Source organism: Miniopterus schreibersii (assembly GCF_964146895.1).
Source record: "Miniopterus schreibersii genome assembly, chromosome: 13".
Lineage (NCBI taxonomy): Eukaryota > Metazoa > Chordata > Mammalia > Chiroptera > Miniopteridae > Miniopterus > Miniopterus schreibersii.
Genome location: NC_138113.1, coordinates 17,643,513 through 17,669,609, shown reverse-complemented (window position 1 = coordinate 17,669,609; position 26,097 = coordinate 17,643,513). Strand labels below are relative to the sequence as shown.

The following is a 26,097-nucleotide window of genomic DNA, read 5'->3' as shown; positions in this document are numbered from 1 at the left end:
ATGTGGGAGAATTCCTCAAGACTTGGGTGGTCAGGAGACCCAGGAATGATTCCAGAAAAAGCAGAGTGTATGAGAGTCCTTCTGGCCTCAGCCATAACATAATTTGTAGCAGGCATCATGTTCAGTTTTCATAAATTGCTAATTTCACTGTTTAATATTTTTAAATCAGTTTTCTTGGCCTAACATCTTTCCATTTACTCAATATGTATTAGGCCCTGAATATGTGCAGGAACTTTAAACTTCAGAAATAACTATTGTCGTAAGTGTTGTATTAAGAAGAATCTATAGCATTTTGCTGTCCCCAGGATTCCTAGAGCTCATAGTCGTGCCTTGCTAATCGGCCGCAGGTACAGTGACCGTGCTTCGGAGCAGCTCGGTGGAGACATTTTAAAATCCCCCCAAGTGATGTTTCTTGCCCTAAGATTGCATCAGCCTAGCGGATAGATCTGAGGGCTATTGCCATTGCCTCTGACTCTATTTCCAGAAATCCTTTATGGAAACTTCTGGGACCTGCCAGCTATGTCTAAAAAGCAATATTCTTGTGGAAAAAAATTATTTAATTGTAAAAAATATTTTTGCAACTAACAGACATTTTTTCTGATTATAATGTTCTCACCAAAGAAATCCTTTGTTATATATTCTCACCAGAGAAATTTGGAAAATAGAGATAAGCGCAAAGTAGGAAATGAAAACCATCTATTAGTCCACTACACAAAGGCAACACCAAGACAACGCTGGTGCATGTCTCCTCATTTACCCAGGTCTGCTTTGCGTTCACAACAGTTTTATGGCCCAGCCTGCTTTTGGTGGAAAATATTGTGAACATTTTTCCAGGTCACTGCCTTTTCTTCTACAATATAATGGTAACAGCTGCATGATATTCCATTGTATGTATGTACTATCATTGATTTAACTAACTGCATATTATTGGGCTCTCAGGTTGTCTCCACTTTATATATATATATAATGTGAATATATATATATAAAGTAGATATATATATATAAAGTGGATATATATTCATATATATATATAAAGTGGATATATATATCCATATATATATAAAGTAGATATATATATATATCCATATATATAGAGAGATACATATTCTTGCCTCTCTTTATTCCTGTTTTCCCAATCATTATTTTCTTATAATAATCCCCAGAAACAGACTCTCTGGGTAAAAGGATAAAACAAAAATTTAAACTTTTTGGAATGTACATAGAGAAGCCCTGAGCTCTAACCCAGCTGTGTGGCCTCGAGCTTAATGACCACATCTGTAAAATGGGGAACCCGGTCAGACACTCCCCTGTATTTCAAAAGACAAGCTAGAAAAGATCGCGGTTAAGGCTTTTGAAATACGGCATGTGGCAGGCACACTGATGGTTGTCTGCTCAGCAGCCATCCTTTACTTCATCATTCCAACAAACCTTGATTTGTTTTTCAGGTGTTCAGCTCTCCCCCACTGCAGGCCCTATATCTTCTGGGTAAACCTAAATCGTCTCGGCATAATCTCATCACCCCTGCCAGTGACAGGTGCAGAAACAGGCATATAAACCAAGTCGGTTTCATGAGATTCAAGGGGGAAGTTTGCGGGGCTTCTGGAAATTCCACCCTTAAGAGAGAGCCATAGAAAGGGAGAGCCTCTCTTCTTCGAAGCTGTCATGTGTCGATGTCAAGCTTGATGGTATTGCTGCAACAGCCATGTGACCCCCGGCCTGGGCACAGAGCTGGGCATCGCGGGGAAGTGGGACCGGGGCCACGGGATTAGTCACCTGCGAGCCCGCGCCGCCTCTAAACTTCCAGCTGGGAACCCCAGTTTCCGTGGTGTGTATTCTTGGAATTAGTCCAACTTGAATGATAACTCCTTTTCATTTTGTTCCTTAATTATAGGAAATGTTTTTTAGCCTCTTCCAGGTTTCCTCCCTATCCCAACTTTCCAAAAAAAATTTATGCCTCAAGGAAATATTTGAGTGACGAGGACAGTGCTTATGCCAACAATTCAGAAATGACTCATTTAAATCTGCTGAGCTGAGAGAGCCCAACCCTGGCCTACAATTTGGTCACAGAATTTAGATGTTCAAGTTGGAAGGAACCTTGATCCTTAACAAGGAAACTGAGGTTTGGAAAGATTTATGATAATTTGCTACAAAGCCCATAACAACTGATGCTCCCAGATAGTAGCTTCAGGAAACTTACCCGGAGCGTCAGTCTGACGGCTGGAATTCAAGCTAAAACATAAAATTGGCTCGTCCTAATCTTTGTTGCTTGGGAAATCGAAGTGTCCCGTTTGTAGCAAAGACAAAGAGCAATGCTTCCCTCCACCGTATTGGAAATCCCGTCTTTTTAAAAAGTTCCAGTGGTTTTTCTAGAAGCCCGGGAAGAGGCCTCGCAAACAACCCAGACTTCTTTGGGCAGCTCCGCAGTGCCCTTGGTCTTCACCTCTTGCTGACCTTCTGCTATTCTGACTATTGTTTCTCTCTGCTCCTGGGTCACAGTCCGTGCTTCTGCCAAACTCTCCCAAACGTCATTGTCGTTCAACCCTCGGGTCATTGTCCACGCTCTCTTGGACTGTCCCTGGATGGCCATCGACTCGTATTCTTTTTCTCCTCTCGCCGATCGGACAGCTCTTGCTTTCCTGCTGGTGCTGAGTGGGTTCCCCCTCGGAGCCGAGCCCTCCTGGGGGCAGCTCTTGGCCCTCTTACTCCGCCTGCTCCTTTCTAGACAACACGTGCTCCCAGGAGCGGGTTCGCCAGGCTGGTCCTGACAGCCTCACACGGTGATGGGACCATATCCCCCTCCAGCGTCCAGCTCTGCCAGGCTGCTTCTTCACACGCAGTGCTTCTCAGAGACACCATTTCCACATCACGCGGTGGGATGAGAGCAGGAATTCTCAATCTGTGAACTCTGGGGTGGGCATTTGTTGGGCATCCACAAACCCTTTAAAACTGTATTCAAAACAGCCTTGTATTAGACAAAAGCATCTACCTTTTATCAGGGTGCAAGGGGTCTGTGACCCTCTAATGGCTGAGAACCCCTGGTCTCTAAAGCTGTTTAAGCTCTACTGTCCTTGACCCTGTGATTCCATAATGCAGTCTTGTAGCAAACACACAATCATTGGGTCCCTCTCCCAAACTACTCTCTTACATTTCTAAGAGGGTCCAAGAGTTTCTGTGAGAATTTATACCCTTATTTGCACTGGAGATGTTACACTGTTTGACGATAATAACAAAGGATTAGGAATTGAAGCTTTTACTAGCAAGATATTAGTACCCTATCCCAAAAAAAGACTATTTATTTTAACCTCAAGTGATATAAATATCGGGAGATCTCTCTTTTCATAGCAGCAAGGTCTTGGAAAGTATGCTGATTGGAAGAATGGTGGGAAATGGACGGTGCCCGGAATGGCCTGCTTTTCCCGTGCTCTTTCCCATTAAGGAGCAGGAGGCGCCTAGGGGGGCTCCCTCCTTCTCCGAGGGGCCTGTAGTTCCACAGTTGACCCCTAGGCGGGGTTCTCATGTCGTAAGGGGCCTGTGGTAACTGAAACTGTCAATTGGTCAAATAATAAGTGAAATATAGGTGATTTTAAAACATAATTGGAAGACAGACTTGGAAAATTGACACAAAAATCTTCCTATATTACTTTATTCCAGTGATTGACAATATGGTTTAAGTGTGATGGTTAGACGAGCCTGCCAATTTAAATAATTTTTTAATTGGGGTAAAATACACTTAACACCTAATTTGCCATGTTAACCACTCTAAGTGTACAGTTCAGTAGTTTTAAGTACATTTACATTGTACAACCAATCTCCAGAGCTCTTTTCATCTTGTAAAACCGAAACTCTATACCCATTAAACAACTCCTCATTTCCCCTCCCTCCAGCCCCTGGCAACCAGCCTTCCTCTTCCTGTCTATACATTTAATTACTCTAAGTACCTCATATAAATGGAATCATCAGTATTTGTCTTTTTCTATTTGCATCTTCCACTGAGTACAATGTCCTCAAGTGGAATCTATCAATTTTTATATACATATTATTTTTTAATTTGTAAAGAGAAGTTGTTGGTAATTTAAAAATATGGCTGGATTATTGACTCGTGCAGACAGCTTCACAGAAAAATGTTCTTGTTCAAACCACTAAAAGTCAAAACATCACCTGCAACGCTCACAGGAAGCCTTCTAAGGCCCTACTACGCATGGAGACTCACAAGTCTGCCATGCCACACTGGGCACCCTTGGACTCAGAAGGAGGCATAGGCCAGGGAGCAAAGTATGCTAACAGGGCACATCTGGCATTCCTCTTCTGCAAGACCTTGCATTCAGAAGTTGTTGTCCTTGGCTCTCAGGTGATGACTCAGGTGTGAAGAAATGAGACTGACATCAGGAAGGTGTGGAAGTCACTCTGGGTTCAAAGCCCCATACTCCACAGCAGCTCATATCTTTTGGAGAAATCCACGGGCACAGCTCCTGTGGTCCCTTCTGGGTCATGCCAGTTACAAGAGTCACGGTTGTAAGTGAAACCCAAAGATAGGGCTACCAACCGGTATTTACAGTTGTCCCAGTCCAGCTAGAACTCACCATCAGGGCTATTTTTATCACATTTCTAGGGAAATAGAGCTCTAGAAAGTTACTAAAAAATCAAATGGTTATGCCAAAGGGGAAAGGGTTTTGTTAATCTGTTACTCACAGCCCTTCAAATAATTAAATTATAATTTCTGACATAGCATCTGGTTAAACAGAAAGGTGTCAGAATGACAAACTTATATGAAAAACTAAATTACAGAATAAAATTTGTCATCTTTGTTGGTTGGGGACCCGTCCCCCTACTCAAAGATTGATAGTGATGGAGCTGTAATTGGAATTCAGGCTCCTGACAACACGCCTGTCAAATGCCATATCCTTTCCTAAGAGAAGGAAGAGGGAGCAATGAGAAGGGAAGGAAGTGGGTGCTGATCTCGGGAGAAGACGGCAGAGGGAGAGAGGGGAAGGCGGCAGGCATCTCCTCTCCACGGGGCTCCTGTCCAGAGCAGCCTTGCCCGCGAGTGGGCCCCACAGGAAAGGAGTTTTCTTCTTTGTCACTCCAGCCCCTGGAAGTCTTAACACTGAGTAAGTTACTCAATACGGCCAAATGAATATGGTCTGTAGGGGATGCTGCTTGATGCCTCACTGTTGAGGAATCAATTTTCCACCAACTTTTCCAGAATATTCTTAATTTCTGACTCATGGCCAACCAATGGGCCCTGCTTTTTAGTTTAGAAAATGTACTTGCTCTAGGGGTGTGAAGAACTGTGGAGGGTCATAAGCCATGTGATGCACCCACAGGGTCTCGGGTGGTGACAATACAGATGACATTTGAAGGGACACGGAAACTCTGCCGTGTGTGTGTGTGTGTGTGTGTGTGTGTGTGCTCGTGCACACACACACATGCACAATCTTCCAAGATTTTCTCCTAGGACCCAGTTACATTTGTTTTTTAGCTTGGTGACATCTGGCAGCATTCAGTCTCTCCTCTGAGCTATTGCTCAAAAACACTAAGGTGACCCAGTGTCACTAAATTGTCACCAGCTGTGTGTGGCCTTAAAATCTGTTATTAATAGCAGAGCTGAATGTTACTTATTAACCAAATGCTGCTTATTAATCATTTATAGGTATATGGTGATGGTTAGAGTTGAGCCCCCAAAGACAACGCCCCAGTAGTTACAGATTTATGAGCTTTTACAAAGAGAGCAACAATGGAACGGGAGAAGTGCCACCAGGACGCAAAGGGCAAAGGGCGTAGGAGAATACAAACCTTTGCCCAATACAGCGTGCTGTTTAAACTGCCCTTTAAAATGCTTAGAAACAAGGGATGGCCCTGCCCACTGAGGAAAGGAAGCTGCAGTTAATGTCCCCAGAAATGCAGGCCTCTGAAATTGAGGATAAAAACATGACTCTGGAGATCAGGCAGTTCGGCCAGTTTGCTCCCTCTGCTGGGTGCCAACAGCGGGAGGGTGCAGGTCACACAGAGTCTCTCCTTCCTCATGTCCCCGGAGCTCATCAGTTTCAGGGGTCAGCTCTTGGAGGTGTCCTCTCTAAAGCCTATAGAGTGTGGGGCCACCCGTGAGCTCTTCTGCCAAAGGGCAGGTGAACACGGCTGCAGGTCAGCGAATCGTGGCGCTCCCCCCCCTCCCCCATCCTCAGAGAGGGACCGTGAAGAGCAAAGGCGCAGTCCCCGGTGCCCTACTGAAGGTGAACTGGGAGGGGCCACCTGCTAGAAGGCTGGGGGCACAGTACTAGGAGACCGTCCCTCCAGGAATGTGCTCTGAGGTTACACAGGGTTTGAGAGCTCACCAGAGACAAAAAGGATCCTGGCTGAGATGGAAGGAACAGCCCAGAGCACTGGAACACACGTGTACACACACACACACACACACACACTCACACACACTCACACACACTCACACACACACACACACACACACACTTTTGTACCACGGATGCGTGTGAATGGACATTTTGTGGAGAAGTGCTCACAATCAGGGAACCAGCTCATCTGACCAAACTATTCTTGAGTTCCATTTCTCAAATTACAGTAGAAACATGTGATCTTTGTAGAAAAAAATCAGAAAACACAGAAAAGCACAAAGCCACCAGTAAATAACCCAGCCACCAAGAGAAACAGTTAGCTTTTTGTGCCTGGCACTCTGGTCGTTTCATTTGACAGACGGAGAATTCTTTACTTTGCTTTTCAAAATTGGGATCCTACTCAATATTCTGTTTCATTTATGTTAATGATGTAACATAAACGATTTGAACTTCAGGGTGTATCGTGACCATTCCCCCAAGTTCCCATGATTTTCAGCGTTGGTTTAGGGTTCCATTCTGGGTGCCCCTAACCAGACACATTAACTACAGTCAGGATACACATGTTTAGGACTCGTCACCTTGGTTCAGGGCGTACGTGAAAATGAGTAGAGCTCTCCCGGGGCCCTATAACCTCCAAAGGCCCAGGCCACCAGTATTTTTCCGGGGGTGGGGAGGGGGGCGAAGAGCAGGGCTGCCTGTGTTCCATCTTTCTTGTGTTTCTGGGAGAGAGATCATTGTCTTCTCTCCTGTGACTGGATTTGTTTGGTTTTTCTCTCTCTGCTCACTTGGGGTCTGCTGTTTGCCAGGCAACCCCCCTCCCCCTCCCCCCATCTGCTGTTGGAGCATTTCTGGGTGGCTTAGAGCCACAGGTGGGGGGGAGCTTCAGCACCTAGGGGAACGAAAGCCTCCCCCCCCTCCCGAGGGCCTGTCGGCCAGCCTCGCTGCTTCAGAGCTAGGGGTGGGGGTAAGGGGGGTGGGTGGGGGTAAGGGGGTGGGGATGGAGGGAGCCATCCATCCTGAGCCCGGGGAGGCCAGTGGGCTGGCCGGGGAGCCTTAGCTCCTCCTCCTATCTGCTACCATTTAAAACCATCTGGGGGCAGGGAGGTCGTTTGCTCAGCCCACACACGCTCTTTAAAGAGATGTTTACTAGCTGAACAGGAAAAAATTCCCCTTAGAAACGTTCAAGAAAATACCGTCCGTTTTCTCCCCTTTTCCCCTGTCCGACTCTAACAAAGGTACTTGTGGCCTCTCTAAACCGGTCAGACTTTCACCTTGGCTGTGACTTTTCTCTCCCAGCTGAGATTTGGTGAGATTCTGTTGCCCGGGTGGCCTTCCCCCTCCCCTGGTCTAGTTCCAAGGCAATCCCTGGGCCCGCGTCTCCGTGGGAAGAGGGCCGAGGAGAGGGCCGGGTCCTTCAGGAATAGAAGATGTGACTGTTCAGGCCCCAGCAAGGTGAAGGCAGGCGGGACAGGAACAGATGACGCAGTCATGAGCAACAGCGACACACTGCAGTTATAGTCCTTCGGTTTACAGGACAGTTTCATGTCCCCGGTCTCATTAGCTCCTGAACAGGACTCACGACAGGCAGTGTGGTTATGTCTGTAACTATAGACTAGGACCTGCAGGTCTGTAAGGCATGCTTGGTGTGCCACCCACATGGCCCCTCGGGACAGAGGTGCTCATGCCAGCAGCTGTGGGGAGGGTGGGCTGCTGATGGCACCACTGAGTCCCTCGCTGGGGACTGCCCTCCACCCAAGGGATCTGCCTCACTCAAGGTTCCCCTCCCTCCCTGGGCCCTCGCTCTGATTCTGGATGACTCTACAGAGCCACCCCACTCCAGAAGGCCCTGTAGGATCAGCCGAGCGGGCTGGAGCAGCTGCGTAAGAGTTCAACAAATAGGCTTTACTCTGTGTTCTACTTTCAATACCGCACTTCTTTCACTCGATAAGTTATCATGGCATCTATCCATATCAACGAATGTAGACATATAGTCTTTAATCGCTGCAAGATATCTCATTTTATTAATATCTTGATTTATTTATCCAATCCCTTATTGTTGAATATTTAGGTACTTTCCAATTTTTTGCAATCAATTATAAATACTCTGTTGAACATATTTGTATATACATCTTCTCAAACTTGTCCGCCCATCTTTAGGATGAATTCCTAGAATGTGATTGTTAGGCTGAAGGATATAGCCCTCCAGAAAAGTGGTAACAATTTACATTCCCAACACAGGTGTTGGGAAAATCACCAAATCCATCTTTCTCAATTCAAACTGATGCAGAAAAAACTCAAATGGAACACTCAGCACTGCAATGCTACCATACATCTCTGCAGTTTGCTTTCTTCCTTTGCAAGATGAATCTTTTAAATCTCTATTTCTCCTTAACCTACCTTATTCCCCCCCACCCCCCATATATGCCCAGCTGATGTCCTGGTTTCATACCTAAAAAAATAAAAAATAGAAGCCATAGGGGCAGCACTCTTATCTGTCCACCCCCAAATCAATACGCATGCATGGCCCACAAGAACTATATACCGGAACATGGTTTATCTGCTTTCCTCCCCCACTGTGGCAAAGAGTACACGCACTTGGCCGTGGTCCGTATCTTGCCTGAACCACGCTTGCTCAACTACTCAAGGACTTCTCTCTTTCAACATCCCCTCTCTCTCTTACTTCATCATTATCATCACTTTCTTTCTCCTGGATCTTGCCCAGCAGCATAAAAAACTATCGGCCCCCATCTTAAAATACAAGCAAATAAAAAAATAACAAAATAAAGCAAAAACCCTCCCTTGAGCACATGTTTCCTCTGGCCTTCATTCTCTCGGATTCTTTTTCCTGCAAAACTTCTTGAACAAGTTGTCTCCGTTCTGGCCCCAGTTCCTCCTAGTCCGTGTACCCTCCACCCACTCCCCACGAGTCCCCAGCACTGACTCCCGCTGCTCTTGGCTAAATCACTGATTCTTTTCGAGGGGCAAACCTAATGGACACATCCGGGTCCTCATCTTAGCTGATTTTTAGCGGCAGTCGCATTGTCTACAATTGACCCCTCTTTGGAAACGCTCCCCTGCCTTTCCTCTGAGGTTATGCACCCTGCTGTCTTCCCTCCTACTTTGGGGCTCCACCTGCTCACACTTGTTCGCCAGTCCCTCCCCTGCTACAGGAGCCCTGAATAGTGGCACCCCCAGGGCTCAGTCCTTGACCCTCTAAGCCCTTCTCATTCCCTCACCCCTCCTCCCCTTCTCAGTAACTGGCACATAAAACCAATACCAAAACTTAGCCAAAGCAGCCCAGGAAGAAAAATAAAGATCAATGTTGGATCCTTTGTTCACTTATTCAATACTATTTATTGAACACTTTCTATGTGCCAGGCACTGAGGGAAGAGAATGGTGACAGAGACAGACAAGATGTCCGTTCTCAAGAGACTTAAAACCTAGTGACAGAAACAGATATAATCAAGAAACGAGATGAGTATATTGCAAGGGATGCCAGCTGCCAAAGAGAGGTGATTGGGTCCACAGCAGTGCAGTGAGGAGGGGGCCCTGCCCCAGAGAGGAAAGTCAAGGCAGGATGCTCTGAGAGGGCATGTGTGACCAAGCCAGCCATGCAAAGATCTGGGAAGAACTTTTCAGGCGAAAAAGAACAGCAGGGCCAGAAACTGAGATATTCGCAGCCCTGTGAGGAGACCAGTGTGGCCTACTGGTTGTGAGGTAGAAAGGTAGGAAGGGTCCAGACGGGCAGGCTTGGTAAGGGGGTGGGATCCTATTGTAAATTCATTGGGAACACTCTAAAGAGTTTAAAACAACATGCTTAGAATTTCATTTTTAAAAGACCTTTTGAGCTAACCTGAACTGAATTTTAAGGAAATTCAAACTAACTGGAAAATGGCCTCGTTATTATTTTTTTATATTGAGTCATAAGAAACTTCAATAATACAATTGTATATTCATTTTAATAAAAGGATCCACCCCAAAGGGACATGCTGTAAAGTGCAAAAATCCTACCCTCAAAGCAGAAGTGAATTAATTGTCAGGATCCCTGAGTGCTATAACTGCACATGAAGATCTTTTTCTTTTTATTTAAACATTTGGCTTTATTAACTTTTATTTTTTTTTCAAGGAAAAGGGAAAACCAGGTTTGTGCCTCTGAAAAAAAATTTGGCATGGATTCTAAATAAACACACTAAAGATTCTCTAATCTTCTTAGATTCATAAATGAGCTATTTCCTTACTTAAATACAATTAGGAACGGCTTATTTTCTCAATTTTAAGTGAGTTTCTGAAACATATCATATGACACAGAGGATGAGTGGAAATTAGAAGCCGCGGCTGCTCTTTCTAGGTCATCAATCATGCTGTTGTGCGTTAACCGTGAGGTCTGAAACCTAAGACCACAGCCGTGAAGCGACTTACAGCTCAGAGTTAAAGGGACATCACCCGGCTCAGCACCACAGGTGGCTGCTTGCATCGCTGTGGGGTGATAAGCTGGGAAACCAATCCTTTGTTATTTAAGATCTTCCTCTCAGAACATTTCTATCCATGTAACCAGTGCCTTTAGGATAAAAGTGAGATGGGGCCGGGGTTGGTCTGGAACTGGTTTTTGTTTTTAAAATGTTTTTATTGATTTTAGAGAGCAAGGAAGGGAGAGGGAGAGAGAGAGACATTGATGTGAAAGAGAAACACGGATCAGCTGCCTCCTGCCCCCTCCTGGGGATCGAGCCTGCCCTTGACCAGAATCGAACCCGAGACCCTTCAGTCCAAGGGCCGAGGCTCCAACCGCTGAAGCAAACCGGCCGGTGCTGGATTCACTTTTATTTCCCTCTCTGGTGTGTTGACCTGAATGCAGAGCATCCCATCACTCTCGCCAAAAGTTCTCTTTCTTCCTCCAGCTTCCCCCATCCACCAGCTTCGAAGTGCCACGCCCCTCTAAAATCAGTAAGTAAAAAAATGTTAAAAATAGTTACAATGTTTTTACCAAGGTGATCAGCTTGTCAATTAACTTGATCTTTTCTGAAGAAATCGTTCAAATTTTGCAGCATCCATGACAACATCTTCCTTGGGAGGGCACCAATCAAGGATGAATTTCAGAGCCTCCTTTTGTTTTTGGCTTTTACCACCATTCACTACAAAATATTTCCCTTTGCTCATTTCCTTGTGAAAGCTTTGCTGAATCGCACATGGCCTTTCCAATGACGCAGCTTTCTTATCTCTCGCCCACTGTGTTTAAAAGCACTTTATCTAAACTTTTCTTCCTTAGGCTCACTTTTCAAATCCTCATTCATTTAAAAATGAGAAACACATTTTCTGCAAAACCTCCATGTAGTAAAAATCAAGGAATTTGCTTTAAATTAGAAGTTACCTTTAGCAAGAAAAGACAAGCCCACACCAGGGCTCAATGGCTCCAAACAGGACTTCACACCAAAGGCGACAGAAGCGTCGGTGCGCTCAAGGGCCACCCTGCAGAGAGAGCGGGGCGGGCGGGACTGTTCACCCGGGGGTGCCCCAGGCTGCAAGGAAGAGCCTGGGACCAGCAAACTCAGAAAACCTCCCAACTAATCTGAGTTGGTGCCTTTACAGAGCATGCTGACAGGAGGTCACTTGGCTAGTACTGAGCCCGGCTAAGGAGAAGAGAGCATTTAGCCCTCTCAGCAAGTGAGGCTAGACCTACCTTGGCCCACCACCGAAAAGCCATCTCTCTCCAGGGCCCCACCGTGTATGCTCCTGGGACCCTGGGCCGGCAGCGCCCCAAGCCCACAGCCTCCTCTGTCACCAGCCTAACAAGGCTGCCTCGGAGGGCGAGGACCCGCGCTGCTCAGCCCCGGCTGTGACCCTCTAAACCAGGGGGTTCTTGTTCCCTTGGGATGCAGTCCACAGGGCTCAGCAATGTAATTCTGTGGACACGGAATGTACACCAGGAGCTGGGGGGGAGGGGGAGCAGGAGGGCCGAGAGCCTGGGCTGTACAGATGATCCAGTTCCCCCTCCCCAGGCCCTGAGGTCTCCTTGAGCAGAGATGTGTTGGAGATAAAACCAAACATAACACCAGAGAGAATGAAGTCAATGGAACAACAGTGCAAAGTGCTCAAGGGGTCCAGAGGAGAAAGCAGTTCATTCCACGGTGGGAGAGAAGAGGGGGAGACTTTTCACAGCACAGAACCGGAGGGGGAACGCTGGGCCGAGGGGACAGCTTTGAAATGCAGGCGGTATTTAGAGGCCATTTAGCTGTCAGGCTGGCTATGGGGCCAATTCCGTAATTTGATAAAGAATGAGCCGGGCACAGAACCTCCACCTCAGATCCTTTCCTGTGACATAGCCGCCCTTCCTCACCCCTCTCCCACTGTGTTTGAAAGCAGGTCATCTAAACTCTTCTTCATCAGGCTAACTTTTCAAACCCTCATTCATTTTAAAATGAGAATCCAGTTTTCTGAAAAATCTTTACCTAGTTAAAAAAAAAAAAAAAAATCAAGGCATTTGCTTTACATTGGAATTTACATTCAGCAAGATAAAGACAAGCCCACACGGAGGAAGGCCTGATGGGGGGTGGGAGTGGTAGTGGCTAGAATCCTCCTTGTTTCATGGGAGTTAGGCCAATAAAAGTATTTTTTATATAAATATATCTTTATGGATTTCAGAGAGAGGAAGGGAAAGGCAGAGAGAGAGAGAGAAACATCAATGATGAGAGAGCCATTGATCGGCTGCCTCCTGCGCACCCCCTCCTGGGGATTGACCCCGAAAACCCGGGCATGTGCCCTGATAGGGAATCGAACCATGTTCTACTGGATCATAGGTATCCGATGTTCAACTGCTGAGCCACGCTGGCCGGGCAATAAAAATATTTTTGAAGAAGAATTTTGCAGAAGAAATCTTAAAAGAATTTGCCTGGCCAATGAAATCTTTGGAATTCTAGCAGGGAATCACAGATAATAATAGTAGTAATAGTTATAATAATCATAGCTGTTATTATTATTATTTTGTCAAACTGAAAGAAAAAACAGTGTTGGGAGTCTAAGAGGTTGGCCTGTAGTCCCACAGCCACGGGTGGCTGAGACAGAACTCAAACCCAGGACGTTAGGGATGTGGAGACAGTGCTCTCCTATAAGCATTCTTACTAAAATTAAACCCATTCACAAGGGATGAAGCACCAGACAGTAGATCGAGAGTGGTAATTAAAGAGCAAGAATGCATGTTTTTCTGCTCAGGATCTGGGTGAGAAATCCAGGGGCTGCAAGGAGTCTGCTTTGCCTCAGCTGCCATCCAGCCTAAGCCCGCATAAGCCAGGCTGAGGGAGCTCTCTCTTCACCAAAGGCTTAGCTGCAATATGGTTTAAATTAGACATTTCTTGCCTGAGTAGAACAAATCATTTAGGTTATATGCTGACAAAAAGGGAACAGTCTGCATGCTTGGAAAGCTTCGGGGGAATTAAATCATGCGCTGTCACTCCAGGGTTGTTCCTCTGTCTTCTCCAACACCACCTCTCAACTACCCTCTGGAGTCCCGGAGCCTTGCGTGCAAGCCGAGCCATAACCCAAGGCTTAACATAACCGTCGGGCTCACAGGTCATTGGGAAATAACAGGTATATCCGGTTGAGCCTTTTGTACTTGTCTGCACGCAAATTAAAAGCTTGTGCAAAGCTGAACTCCTTAGAGCCTCTGGTTAGGGAGAAGGGAGGATTCCTTGGAAGAGAATTCTCACACGATCTCTGTTTGTTTTTGCAGAGAATGGGGGATAGAGCCTGTTTATGGGAAGTTCGCACCTCTGGGAGGCTGAGCTCAGACGGGGCGGGTGTGGATGTGGCCTTGAGCCAGATAGTCTGCTGGAGAGCAGGGCTCCAAAGGACCCCAAGGCAGACTTTTGAAGGGGTGTAGTTGTAGACCTTCAGAGAGGGGCTGGAGATGGCGGTGCCAATCCCCTGACTTTCTGGCTGTTGGCAACAATGGTAAGAGAGCCTGCAGGACAAAGTTGGGTGAGGAGGAACCTGAAACCAAGGGCCATGCACCTCCCTCAGTCTTGTGATGACCCCAATCCAATTCAGCTCTGAAGCCTCCAGAACACCCTTGGCAAGCAAAAGGCGTGTGCACCCTGTCCCCATGTTTCATCCCATGGGAAACAGCAGACCTGAGTTCAAATTTTGGCGCAGCTGCCACAAGGAGCTGTGTGACTTTGGTTAATAACTCCAACTGCTCCTGCCTTGTGTCATTTGTAGAAAAGGGATTATGGTAATAGTGACCTCAAAGGGTTGGTTGTGAGGAATTAATGATTTCTATCAAGCGCCTGGCTCAAAGTGCTCAGTAAATGGTAGTTCTCCCATTATTAGTAGGATATGATCATTGTTACCATTGTTATTATGGGCAGAGCAGCCATCCAAATTGCCACTGCAATTTCAGGCTCAGAGGCCCTCCTGGCCCCAGCCCTGAGCAGGATCCCCTGCCTCTTCCACTGAGCCAGGTTCTCGCAGCCAGGCGCCTGACTCGCACCGCCTGGGCTCGGGGCCGCAGAGAGCTGGGTGCCACTCTCTGTCTTTTCTTCCTGGCCCGTTTGAGGGTGAAGGTGCATTGTCCCAGCCACACACCTGGAGCTGGAACCTGCGCAGCGGCCCAGCCGGGTTGCAGTGCTGTCTGAATGTGTCTACACTTGTCTCAGGGGCTTTCCTTCTAAAATCACTCCCTCCGAAATCTACCCCCACTCCCACCAACTTCCTACATCAAGACCTAAGTCCTTTAGATATATCTTGGATGGAGAGACACTCCAGGAGATAAATCACAGCTTTGAGCTTAGGCAGTGGTTCTCAAAGTGTATTCTAGGGACTCCTTGGGAGGAAAATCCCTGGGGCCCTTTTAGGGGATCCAGAAGGTTAAAACAATGGTCATGGGCTCTTCTTTGCCTTCCTGGGTCTCTCCGGGGCTGCGTGACATTTGATATCACTACAGATTACATGCAAAATCAGGTATGAGTATTCAGCTTTCTGTTAAGTCAGAAATGAAAGAAGCTTGTGAAAATGTAAAACAATGCCATCAACTATTCGTGATTTCAGAAAATGCAGTAATTTTTCATAAAATGTTATTTATGTTAACATTTATTAGGTTTATTATTTTTTAATGAATAAATATTTTAAATTCGTTCCGTTTCCATTTCTAAAATTGTAAATATTGATAGATGTAAGTTAGATTAAGCAATAGCTGTCTGAGTTCTACACTAATTTTTAGAGTATAAAGAGGTCCTGAAAACAAAACATTTGAGAAACACTGAGCTAAGATTTTGGCACCAGGGCGCATGAAATCATCGCTTTGCTCACTTCTTAAAAAACTGTTATTTCTGGGGATTTGGAATAGTGTGAATTTTATAGTCATTTCAATATAATGGATTTGAGTGGAGCAGATCATGAAGCCCATGTGGAGGCTTCATTCCAATTCTCTGCATGTTGCAGCCACTGTTTTAAAGAAAAATATTCTAAACTCTCCTGACATTGGATTGTAAATTACAGGGATTGAATTGTGCTGGGCAGATACCAGGGGTAGTCTCCACTGGGAGGGGAGGGAGAACATTTGAATCACATCCTGCTTGGAACCAAGGTGGCCTTGCTTGTTGGGTCCCTGGCCCCTGGAGGGAGTCGGCTCTCCTGGCTGGGGAGAGCCTCGGTTGCCCAGATCCTTAACAGGTGTAATGGTGCCAGAGAAGCCTATACTTAGTGTAGATGAGAAGGGAGGGGCTTCTGTGAGATTCTCGACAGTAGGCAATAAATTAATGAGTGTTTACAGGTGTGGTGTGGATGCGCTTCGGAGTCTGCAGACCTGAGTTCAAATTCTGACCCCCTCATTTGCAACTTGTATGACTTTTGGCAAATAGTTCACCATTTCCGAACTTTAGTGCCCTTATGGAGGCTAAAAATACCCACACTTTTAGTATGATAGGGAGAAATAAATGAAACACTAGATGTAAAGCATAGAACACAGTGCCTGGCACGTGGGGGAGAATACTAGCCCCTTGCCTTTCTCTATCCTGACTTGCTCTGTGGTACTAAACATGCTAAGAGAATGGAAAGCAGAAGCCCTGGGCCCTGGCCTTCTGACGATAACATCAGAGAGGAGGACCGTCCTCCCATTTAGCTGGGCACAGAGCTCTGTGTGTGGCACTCTAAACTGTTATTCCTTGTTAAGTGATATGTGTAATTAGATTTTCATCTCTGCGATCTGCTTCCAGGAGCCTCAGGGATCTGCTCTGAGCCCTGCAGTGAAAAAGAGCAAAGCAGAGCAGAGGCACCTGCTAGTCCAGATGGGAAGCAGATTTCCATCTTGCTCCGTGGCACTGGTGACCCGGGAGCTCAGGGCTCAGTCACATCCTTATCAAGAAGTCCAGAGGGCAATGGTCGCCAGAGAGCAAGGTGCCTGAAGGCACAGCTGGTGGTAAGAGGCCCGGGCCACACCTGAACAGGCCAGGGCACCAGGCGTTCAAAGCCAGACGCTGAAAGCCCCTCCTTCCTTCTGCATTCAGACCCGTAAAATGAATGGGCCACCAGGGACTGAGTCAGCACAACGGGATATGGGAAAATAAAGCTTGCTCACCACCAAAGCACAGACGATGACATTTAACTTTTCATTTTGGACAGGGGAGTATTCTGGACAATTTCCTCCTGGCCTGTAAGAAGGAGAGCTGGGTGCCTCTCTGCCTTGCCTTCTGGCGCAGGCTCCTGAGATGGCCTCAGTTTCCTCAGCGTAGCTGTTAGGTGTCATATGCCCCAGGTCCGAGGCCACAGTGCACTCTCAGCCAGACCTGTCCTATAAGAAAAGAAGGCGGCACCTTCTGGGGAGCTGGGCAGCATCGCTTCATGTGCACGACTCACGGGGAGGTCCCACGACAGCATCTCCTATGTTCTCGCACATTTGCACTGTGTAGAGTGTCGCCTCCCCTCCCCTGGGCAGGGCGTTGCATGAGTGTTGTCCGGCAGCCCTTCACCGCAGGCCCGGGGGGCACTCATGAAAGCCAGAGGGACGGGCCCAAAGCCAGCTCGGAGGAAATCACCCGGCACGGCCTCGTCCAGGACCTTTCAGGAACATGGCATCCCCCTGCCTAGAGAACTGCTCTGTGCCGGGGGTGCTGAGTGAGCACATCTGGGTGGGTAAAACGAGGTGAGGAAGAAGCACTGCCCCGCTACCTTCTGGGGGTTGGAGGAAAGCGCAAGTTGGCTGCTGGTGCTGAGCCTTGTGCCAAGAGCAGATGGCCCTGAGGTCAGCCCTTTAAAGGCACCAGCAAATGGCCTTCGACAGAGTGATGACAAGAGCCGATGCTGCTGAGCCCCTCTCCGGTGGCTCGGTTCCGAAAGCTCTGCATGCGTTAGCTCGCTGAGCCTTCACCACAGCCCTGCGAAGTGGGTGCTAGGGATGCAAGCGTTCCGGGGGTCAGGGACCCGAGGGCCTGCAACCACTGTGGCTCCTTGGCTTTGCGCAGGAAAGAACTCAAACTAGAGCCAGCATAGAGTTTAAAATAAAAGTGAGTTTATTAATTAAGCAGAGACAGAGGGTGGGCTACTCCACAGGCAGAGCGGCCCTCCCTTTAGCAGAACTTTCTTCCTTTATTAGGTTTATTTAATTGGCAGGGGGGTTGGGCATTCAATAAGGGGGAAGAGTAGTCAGGATCTTTCTGGGAAAGGGGTGGAGATTTCTCAGAAGGGCTCCACAGGCCATTTTGTGTCCGCATGCGGACTTTCTGTTTCCGATTTTGGCAGTTCTGGGCGTGTCAGTTAGCATGCTAATGGATTAGTTGAGCTGTGCCTGTGATGAGGCCAGGGGTTACTGTTAGGTAAAATTATTCTCCGTATTGGATTGACCTGGTCACTGCCGGTTTGAAGCCATGAATCCGGAGAGCGGTGGTCCTCCTTCTTGACAGTTCCTGTAGCTTTTGTCGATGGCAGCTCTTCTGCCACACACCCTATCTCACCGGCATCATCTCCATTGTACCTAAGCACAACCTGGGCCCAGGGAAGTGATTTGCAGCAACTGAAGTCACTCAGTTATGAGTGGTGGAGCCAGGTTCACCCCTGTAACCACTCAAAGGGTCACAGGGAAAGGTGGTTGGTGTCACCTTAGGCTTTTGGAGCTTGCAGGTGGGTAAGGGTGTGTCGCCCTGAGAGCCATCGCAGTGAACCAAGCAGGCCAAGTCTTTATTTCTGTGAGGTCCGAGTCCTTGCATGACTCTGATTTTACTGGACAGGAATGAGGGCTTAGTAGTAGTGGGAGTAATAGTAACGGCTTTTATTGAGAGCTCGCTCTTTGCCATCAACTATGCTAATTGGTTCCCTCACAATATCTCATTTAATCCTCACAACTATCTTCTGAGGTTAGGATATTCTTATTCCTCTTGCATAAATAAGGAAACGGGTTCCAAAGAGTTAACTAACGGGGCCAAGATCACCGCTTTTAAGTAAGAGCTGGGTCTCACAGCCAAGAGTGCCTGGCCCCAGAAGCCAAAATCCTAATGACTGTGGTATGTTGGCTTCATCGCTTTCGATCTCCTCTGGAGGATTAGACGAACCCAGAAGGCATTTGGGCCTGTGCCCAGGGGCCTGTAGGGAATTGTCATCTTCTCAGAGGGGATATTCGGAGATGCTGAGGTAGCTCCCCCCCGGCTTCCGTGGTGCATTCCACAGGGATGTGGAGATCCGGAACGCAGCCTGCTAAATTCTTACAGGCTTCAGTCTGGGGATTTCCCTCGTCTGGCAAGAAGGCGAGCTGGGCTGAACACAGGCAGACCTATTCTTTAAAGTAAGGCGTACGTTTGAAAGACAAGTCATGTTGCTATTTCGTTTCTTCTTTATTCTACATTTGCAAAGCTAAATTAAAGCAGCCATTCTTTACAGAAGGAAATGGGTTTTGGCAGAGGCTACGCAGTACAAAACCCCAGGTTCATGAGGATGCAAACTGGCCCTCCTTTCTGGAAGCTAATGAGGTGATATCAACACCCTTTAAAATGCATATTCCCTTGGTTCAAGTGTCTCTACTGGGGAAACACCTACCAGTGTATATAGAATTGCACAGAAAAGTGAAGTCATTAGAGTGGAGTCTGTAGTAAGCCAGAAACAACACAAATGATCATCTAAGAGAAATGGTTAAATAACTTGTTACAATCATACTTCACAATAGTTTAAAAGCATGAGGTAGATCTATACCTTCTGCTTTGGCCACCAAGACAACTGTCAAGTTGAAAAAAAGGGTCACTGAACAGTAATTCTAGTATGATCCCATTTCTATTAAAAATACATACATATGTACAAACATATGCATGTACATAAATAGAAGGCACATGTCTCCCTTGGGTAGGAGTATGGGTCTTCCCACTTCTTTTATATTTTTGTACATTGATTGAATCTTTTGCAAGAAGAGTCTATTCATATACTACGTGTGTGTGTCTTACGAATTTACATCTCACCAAAACAGAAAAATAGTATGTGTAAGATTGTGGATATATAATATAAACCACAGTCCAAAGATTTTCAGCTTAGAAGTAGTCCAGAGTGGGCCAGTGGTCCCCTGGTCACTAGATGTGTTTTCCCCAAATTGTTTTCCTGTTCTGGTCTCTGGCCCTCAGGGCCAGCAGTGTGTCGACATGGCCTCCATGGGCTGGGACACTGTCCTAAAGCCCCAAGATGCATTTAATAAGAATAAATGTAGTCAGCTGTAATTGAAAATGTAATAAAAAGGAATAAATGTAAAATCTCATATTTAGTTTAAAAAAAAATCAATGGCCAAAGTGCAATTAAAGACTGAGAATGGCATCAAGTCTTATAATAAAAGATGAAGACTTTCGTTGATCACAAATTTAGTATGGGTACAACAGTGGAATGCAAATATTTTTAAAATAGTCCAAAAACTTAGTTTGCATTAAAAGAAACACTGTGTGGCTGATGGAAAGTAACTACGTCCCTCTGGGCTGGAAAGGATGTCACCTTTGGGATACTGTGCTCAGTTTTAGGCATATGGATAAGCACATTTTAAAACTACATTGTGTAGAAGGCACAGCAAAGCTGGATAAAGTTCTTGAAGACAAGTTATTCAAAGAACAATTGATGGAACTTAGTTGGTGGGAAGGTGGCTCAGCAACAGCACAACAGCCACCTTCAAATATGCGCAGGGCTATTGTGTGAAAGGGAACTTGGTCTATGTCGCTCCAAGGGGTAGCTCTAAGTTCAGCAGAAGACAATCACTCCAGATTCTTAATGTTGGGAAGAGCTTCCCGACATCCAGAGCTTTCTAACCAGAGCAGTCCACCCAAGGGACAGGCCACAGCTGAGTCATGAACCCTTTCATCATAGGACAGAAAAGTCCTGTTGGGGGGTAATGGTCAAAAAGCCAGTGTAGAATCATCCAGCCCTTGTGTTCTCTTTTGGGATTGTGTAGGGGAGGAATAGCCACTTACGTTATTACATTATTTTCTCAAGTCCTGGCTGTCTCTGCAGTTTTTGACCTGAATCTTCTCTCCCTTTCTGCAAAGAGAAGAAATCCTGTGAAGGAATACAGAGCTAACCCTAAAAACTAAGAGTTAATGGAGAAAAAGAAGACTGGCATCTGGATTCTCTACCAAGAATCCATCCCAAATCTGGAAGCTGTAGCAGTCAACATGCCCACGGTTAGATGCTGTGTGCCCCAGAACCCAAATGTGCAGTCTGTCTTTTTTGCTGTTGTACTTTACTTGTTGTTGCTTTATGCGTTTTCTTGGTAACCTGGTAAATATTTATTTTTAAGAAATAAAAATGAAAAACAATATCCTTCATCTGCCTAAAGATTTCTGTGCTTGATCGAAGGATCAGGAAAGTAAAGTTTTTCTCTGTTGACCAAAGTAAGTGGACAGCAGGCTCCTGGTTCCACTGTTAGAAATGAATTTCAGGAACTGGATGAGGTAGGAGTTGGAGCCCTGGGAACAAATGTGCAGAAGCAACCCAGACAGTTCCTTACCATGGAATCATCACTGTTCGGCGTTAGTAAGACCTTCAGCCCACGAACATCGAGCAGGGGGCACTCGTGGATTGACCACGAGCCTAGACTCAACGATCCCCAACATTATATTTGAGCCCGGGCCTTGGATATTTGGCTCATTTTTCTTTCCTTGGCTGTTCTAGCTCCCTGACCCCTTCTCTTACTTTCTTCACTCCCACTTCTCTTTTCGCCTGGGCCCCTACTCTTTGCTCTTGTGTAAGAGAGGAAGGTAAGCAGGGGACTGTGGGGAGAAAGGGAGAGACAGGCTAGAGGGGTGCTGGCAGCTGGAGAGAAGAATGGTGGTCGCCCAGGGTGGGGACCAGATGAGAATGGACCCAAGGAGAGGGGCGGTGAAGGGGGGGGGAGGAGAAGGAAAGACGAAGGGAGAGCCAGGGAAGAGAAAAGGCAGAGAAGGGAGGAAACCAAAGGGAGCAGAGAGAAGCCATTAGAGGCCTGCTCTGTCTACTTAGGAAGCAGGGGAAACTAAGAGGATTATCTCCTTAAAAGAACCCACTGAAACAGAGGCTGTACTCTTCACATATTATATTCCTTCTATTTTCAAAAGGAATTGAAGGCAGCTTACAATAAAAGACATAGATACATTCAAGCCTTTCCCCAGACAGTGCTGGGGAAAACTACTGCAGTTGAGCACAAGCTTTTTCTTAGCCCTGAACTCAAATAGCAACGAAGCACATGGAAGACATTAAGCAATATATTAATCGGGTTCTTTTCATGGTCCTTTCTAATAAGAGACTTAATAAAAGCTGAGAGGACAATGTGAGATCAAAATGTTATGAAAGTGTTTCTCTATTATGTTCTCATATTTTATTTTATTTTTAGTAACGTTTCACTTTGATATGATTTCAAACTTACAGACAAGTTGCAAGAACATCACGAAGAACTCATTTACCCAAGTTCTCCAGTTATGAACATTTTATCATGTTTGCTTTATCACTTTCCTCTCTCTCGTTTCCTCCCTCTCCCCCTCTTTTTTTTCCTTGAAACATTGGAGAGTAAGTTGCAGGCATTGATGTCTTTTTTACTTCTCAATATGTATGAAAGCATTTGATGGGAAATTAGAATAATGGAGTATTGCTCTGTGGCTTTCACAAATACCAGACTATATAGAAAGGGCCTGGTGGGCAATCAAGTTGGAAGGGGAGGAAGGTTAAGAAACTTGTCTTATGCTGCATTGGTTTAGCAAGTGACTGTCTTTTTCTTCGATTTATTTAGGTTGATAAAATTAGCGAAATCTTCCAAAGCAGCTTCTACCCACACTTTACACAGGATTGGAAAAACATCATATAATATTAATGGAAGAGGAGATGGCCTAGGAGGTAACATTCCTGACCCCAATTGCTCCGTCTATGAAACCTCAGGACCACCACTGCTTAATACAAAGGCAGAAGATCTTTGTTAGCATGCATAAGGCTTCATTCTAAACACACTTAAAAACATCTTAACACCTTTGAAATTAGAATACGTCTTACTATCCATGGCATAATTACAGTTGGCAGCCCCCTGCTTTTATATTAATCAGTACATAAAATAATGATGCGTCCTACAAATGATGGTTTCTTAGATTAGATGAAATAAGACCTACTTTGAGCTCTGTGGCTCTCAGCCTGTTTATTTCCAGTGGGAAGGAAGCAGCAGCACGTCAGGTGGGGCACAGGGTTTTGCAACCAGCTCTTAAGAATCCTCTCATTTCCCAGCATGTGATGTGCAGGATCTTACAGTTGCTCTCTGTCCATACTCTCGGTCACCTTGGACACTTGGTGTGTCTTCTTAGTCCTATTTTGCCTGCCTACCAGCAGGTGTCTGATTACTGATTCTTGCCCACCTCACGCACCAAGGCCTTGCCAGGGATTATGCTTGCACTACACGGTCTCCTCAGTGCACGTGCGGATGTGTGTTTGGAGGAGGTTGGAAGAGCAGTGTTTACCCATAAAATCAACACAGAGATTATCCTAGACAGAAAGTCCAGGAAGAAAACCAACTTCTAGCCTGATGACATAAGGGCTGAGTTTTCTTGGCTATTGACGCCAGGCGCACTTATCTCACTTGCTGATTTAAACTAGTAAAACTAATAATAGGTTCGGGCAATCCTCCAACCCAAAAAAGAGCGATGAACAGAAGTGGGATACGTGCAGACTAATGGAGCTGTTGTCTTTGGCTTCCTAGCATGTTCCACCCATCCCATCCCTCTTTTTCTGATAACAGCCCTAGCCCCTTGGCCACAGGAGTGGCCTCATGCAGCCTGGCATGTCGGAGTTCTTCCAAAGGCCTGTATAATGACTTCGGAAGAAAGATTTTCCCTTGTTTTTGTGGTGGTTCATTTGAAACAGCGTTCCCACCATGTGGAGAGTCTGCAGAACGAAGCCCAAGCAGAGACCAACATAGACAGAGGTCAGGGAAAGCAGCCCAGGTCTCTCCATCCTGTGAGATACCACTGTTATCATTCCCTGCACATGAGCCAGTGCATTCCTGTCCTGCTTAAACAAGCTGAAGCTGGATGTCTGTTCTTTGTAATCAATACAATACACAGTATTCTAAACCTCTACTTTAAATTCTCCTTAGCTTAGCTGTTCTTTTGAAAGTTATTTGCAGCAAACAACTAAAGTTTCAGATTTGGGAGGGTGAAATCCCCAAAGGAGATCCCTGGGCCTTAAATACTGACTGGTTGAGAAGTTGTGATGATAATTAAAGAGCCCAGTGGAATTCTCACTAGAAGGAGGGGACCCACCTTGAGCTGGATCAGAAGTGCCCACAGGCCACTTTGGATTTACCCTATATCTTCATCAGGTACCAGATGGGCCCTGCAACAGAGGCCTACACCACAAAGCCTGGGAGAACCCAAAGCCTACAGTAGAATCCAAAGAAGGTGTTACCATAGCCAGTCATTTCAGTTTGTCATAATTGAGAAGGGCTTATATTTCTGATGGCATTTGCTCAACTGCCACATCCTAGAACAAGAGCTACACTCAATGCAATACCATAGCTTGGAGGACACGCTTGAACTGTTTTCTGTGGCAGGAAGGCATGCACTGCATTTATCTAAAAACTATATGACACTATTTAGGAATTAAACAGGAGGTCTTAGGAACAGCCTTGCTTTATACTTTTTAAGATAGGAATTTACTTGGTTTAAAGGAAATCTCCATCTACTCTGATTCTGGAGGAGATACTGTGGCTTTCAGGAATGTTGATAGCTCAGAATTGGCATTAGCCCACAGACAATTCCCATCCACCAAATTAAAGTCTAATAAGAGATTGCATGCAGAAGACTTGAATTATTAGGCAAGGATCTCACTAAAGCTGGACATTGTGAGGTTGTTAGGAAACTCATTTCAAAGGATATGTAGATGAACACAGCTCTGGGAAACCAATGCTTATTTAACCAGTTCTCAAAAACTAACTTCATCGTGGCTGCGAGGGCTCCATAGTGGTGTGTGAAATCATTTATAGAGAACCTCTCAAAACTACCAAATGGAGACTTTTACAAAAAGGCATTTTTTTATCAGGTCAGATATTTCATTGTTGGTTTCAGTCTCTCAAGAAGTGAGACTCTTTTTCAGACACCCCTTTATTTTTCTTTAAATTTAACCATATTCCAACATCTAGTGGAGGCACAGTCCATAGACTCCCTTCATTCAAAACCACTTTAATTGCAAAAGGCGAGCATACTGTTTCTTCTGTGTGATCCTCAGAACCTTCAATTCTGCCAAACAAAAACAACTATAAAAAAATTCTTCCAGGGTGATCATTTTCTATGGTATACAAATGTCTAATCCCTGTGTTGTACACCTGAAACTAATATTTCATGTCAGCTGTAATTGAAAAATAAAAAATTAAAAAATTCTTCCAGCTTATTTATTTTTAAGGCATAGAGCTGGGGAGAGCAGACAGGCAAGAAGGCATTTGTGCCTTTTATCTGAGGATTTCCTTCCGAATAATCTTGTATGACGGATCTGGAGGGAGATTTCGTGGGTTCAGGTCCTGGTTCCACCTCTTGATTAATAGCTGTGTTGTCTTGAGTAAGTCACATAACCTCTCTGAATCCCAGTTTCCTCCTCTGTAAACGGGAAACAGATATTCAAAGCTCGAGTAACATTCAAAACACGGGGTTGTCACATGGGAAACGCACAACTTTTCTATTTACACTTGACCTCCCCGGAGGCCCAGAGGTTACAATTCCTACCTCGTTAACTAAGACACATCCCACCTTTCCCACGGGCTTGCCCTTTCCCAGCCCTGAAGACCTCTTCTCGCAAAAACACTGTGCACCAGCCGGTAGGAATGAGCGCAGCCAGCCAGAGGCCAACGCCGCCCCGGCACCCCGCCTCCCCTTTGAAAGAAGCGCCCCACTTCCAGGACGCGCGCGCCCAGGCCTGGCCGGCGGGTGGTGCCCGGCCTCGCGGACCCGCGGGCGCGGCTGTGCGTGCGCCGCGCAGGGTGGTGGCCGCCGGCACCCCGCCCTCAGCCGCCGCCCCCGTCGCCGCCCCAGCGTGTCAGGTGCCGTGAGAATCGCCGAGGGATACGACTGGCTTTCCAGAAGCGACGCACGCAAGGCCCGGCTCCGCACGCAAGGGGGAGGCGACAGCGAAAGAACTTTTCAACCCGATCAGGTTCTCCGGCGCGCGGCAGTTTGCCCCCCCTCTCCGGGAACTTTCAGAACGACCCCCTCCCTCCCTCCCCTCGGCCCCCCCCGTGCGCCCGAGCTTGGCTCCCGGCCCAGCGCCGCGGGCCCGGGACTCGGCCTGCGCGGCCCCGCGCGCTCC

The 26,097-nt window shown here is 46.4% G+C and overlaps 1 long non-coding RNA gene across 2 annotated transcripts in view; it reads left to right on the top strand.

The window, feature by feature from the left end:
- LOC308566463 overlaps window positions 1-21,123 on the top strand; it is an 87,883-nt gene extending 66,760 nt beyond the window's left edge. Inside the window, exon 3 of one of the 2 annotated variants that reach the window (XR_014000166.1) lies at window positions 20,840-21,123. This is a non-coding gene — a long non-coding RNA (uncharacterized lncRNA). Of the gene's footprint in view, window positions 1-20,834 lie in introns of both variants that reach the window. The other variant, XR_014000167.1, reaches the window with a different exon arrangement.
- The last annotated feature ends 4,974 nt before the right edge of the window (window positions 21,124-26,097 follow it).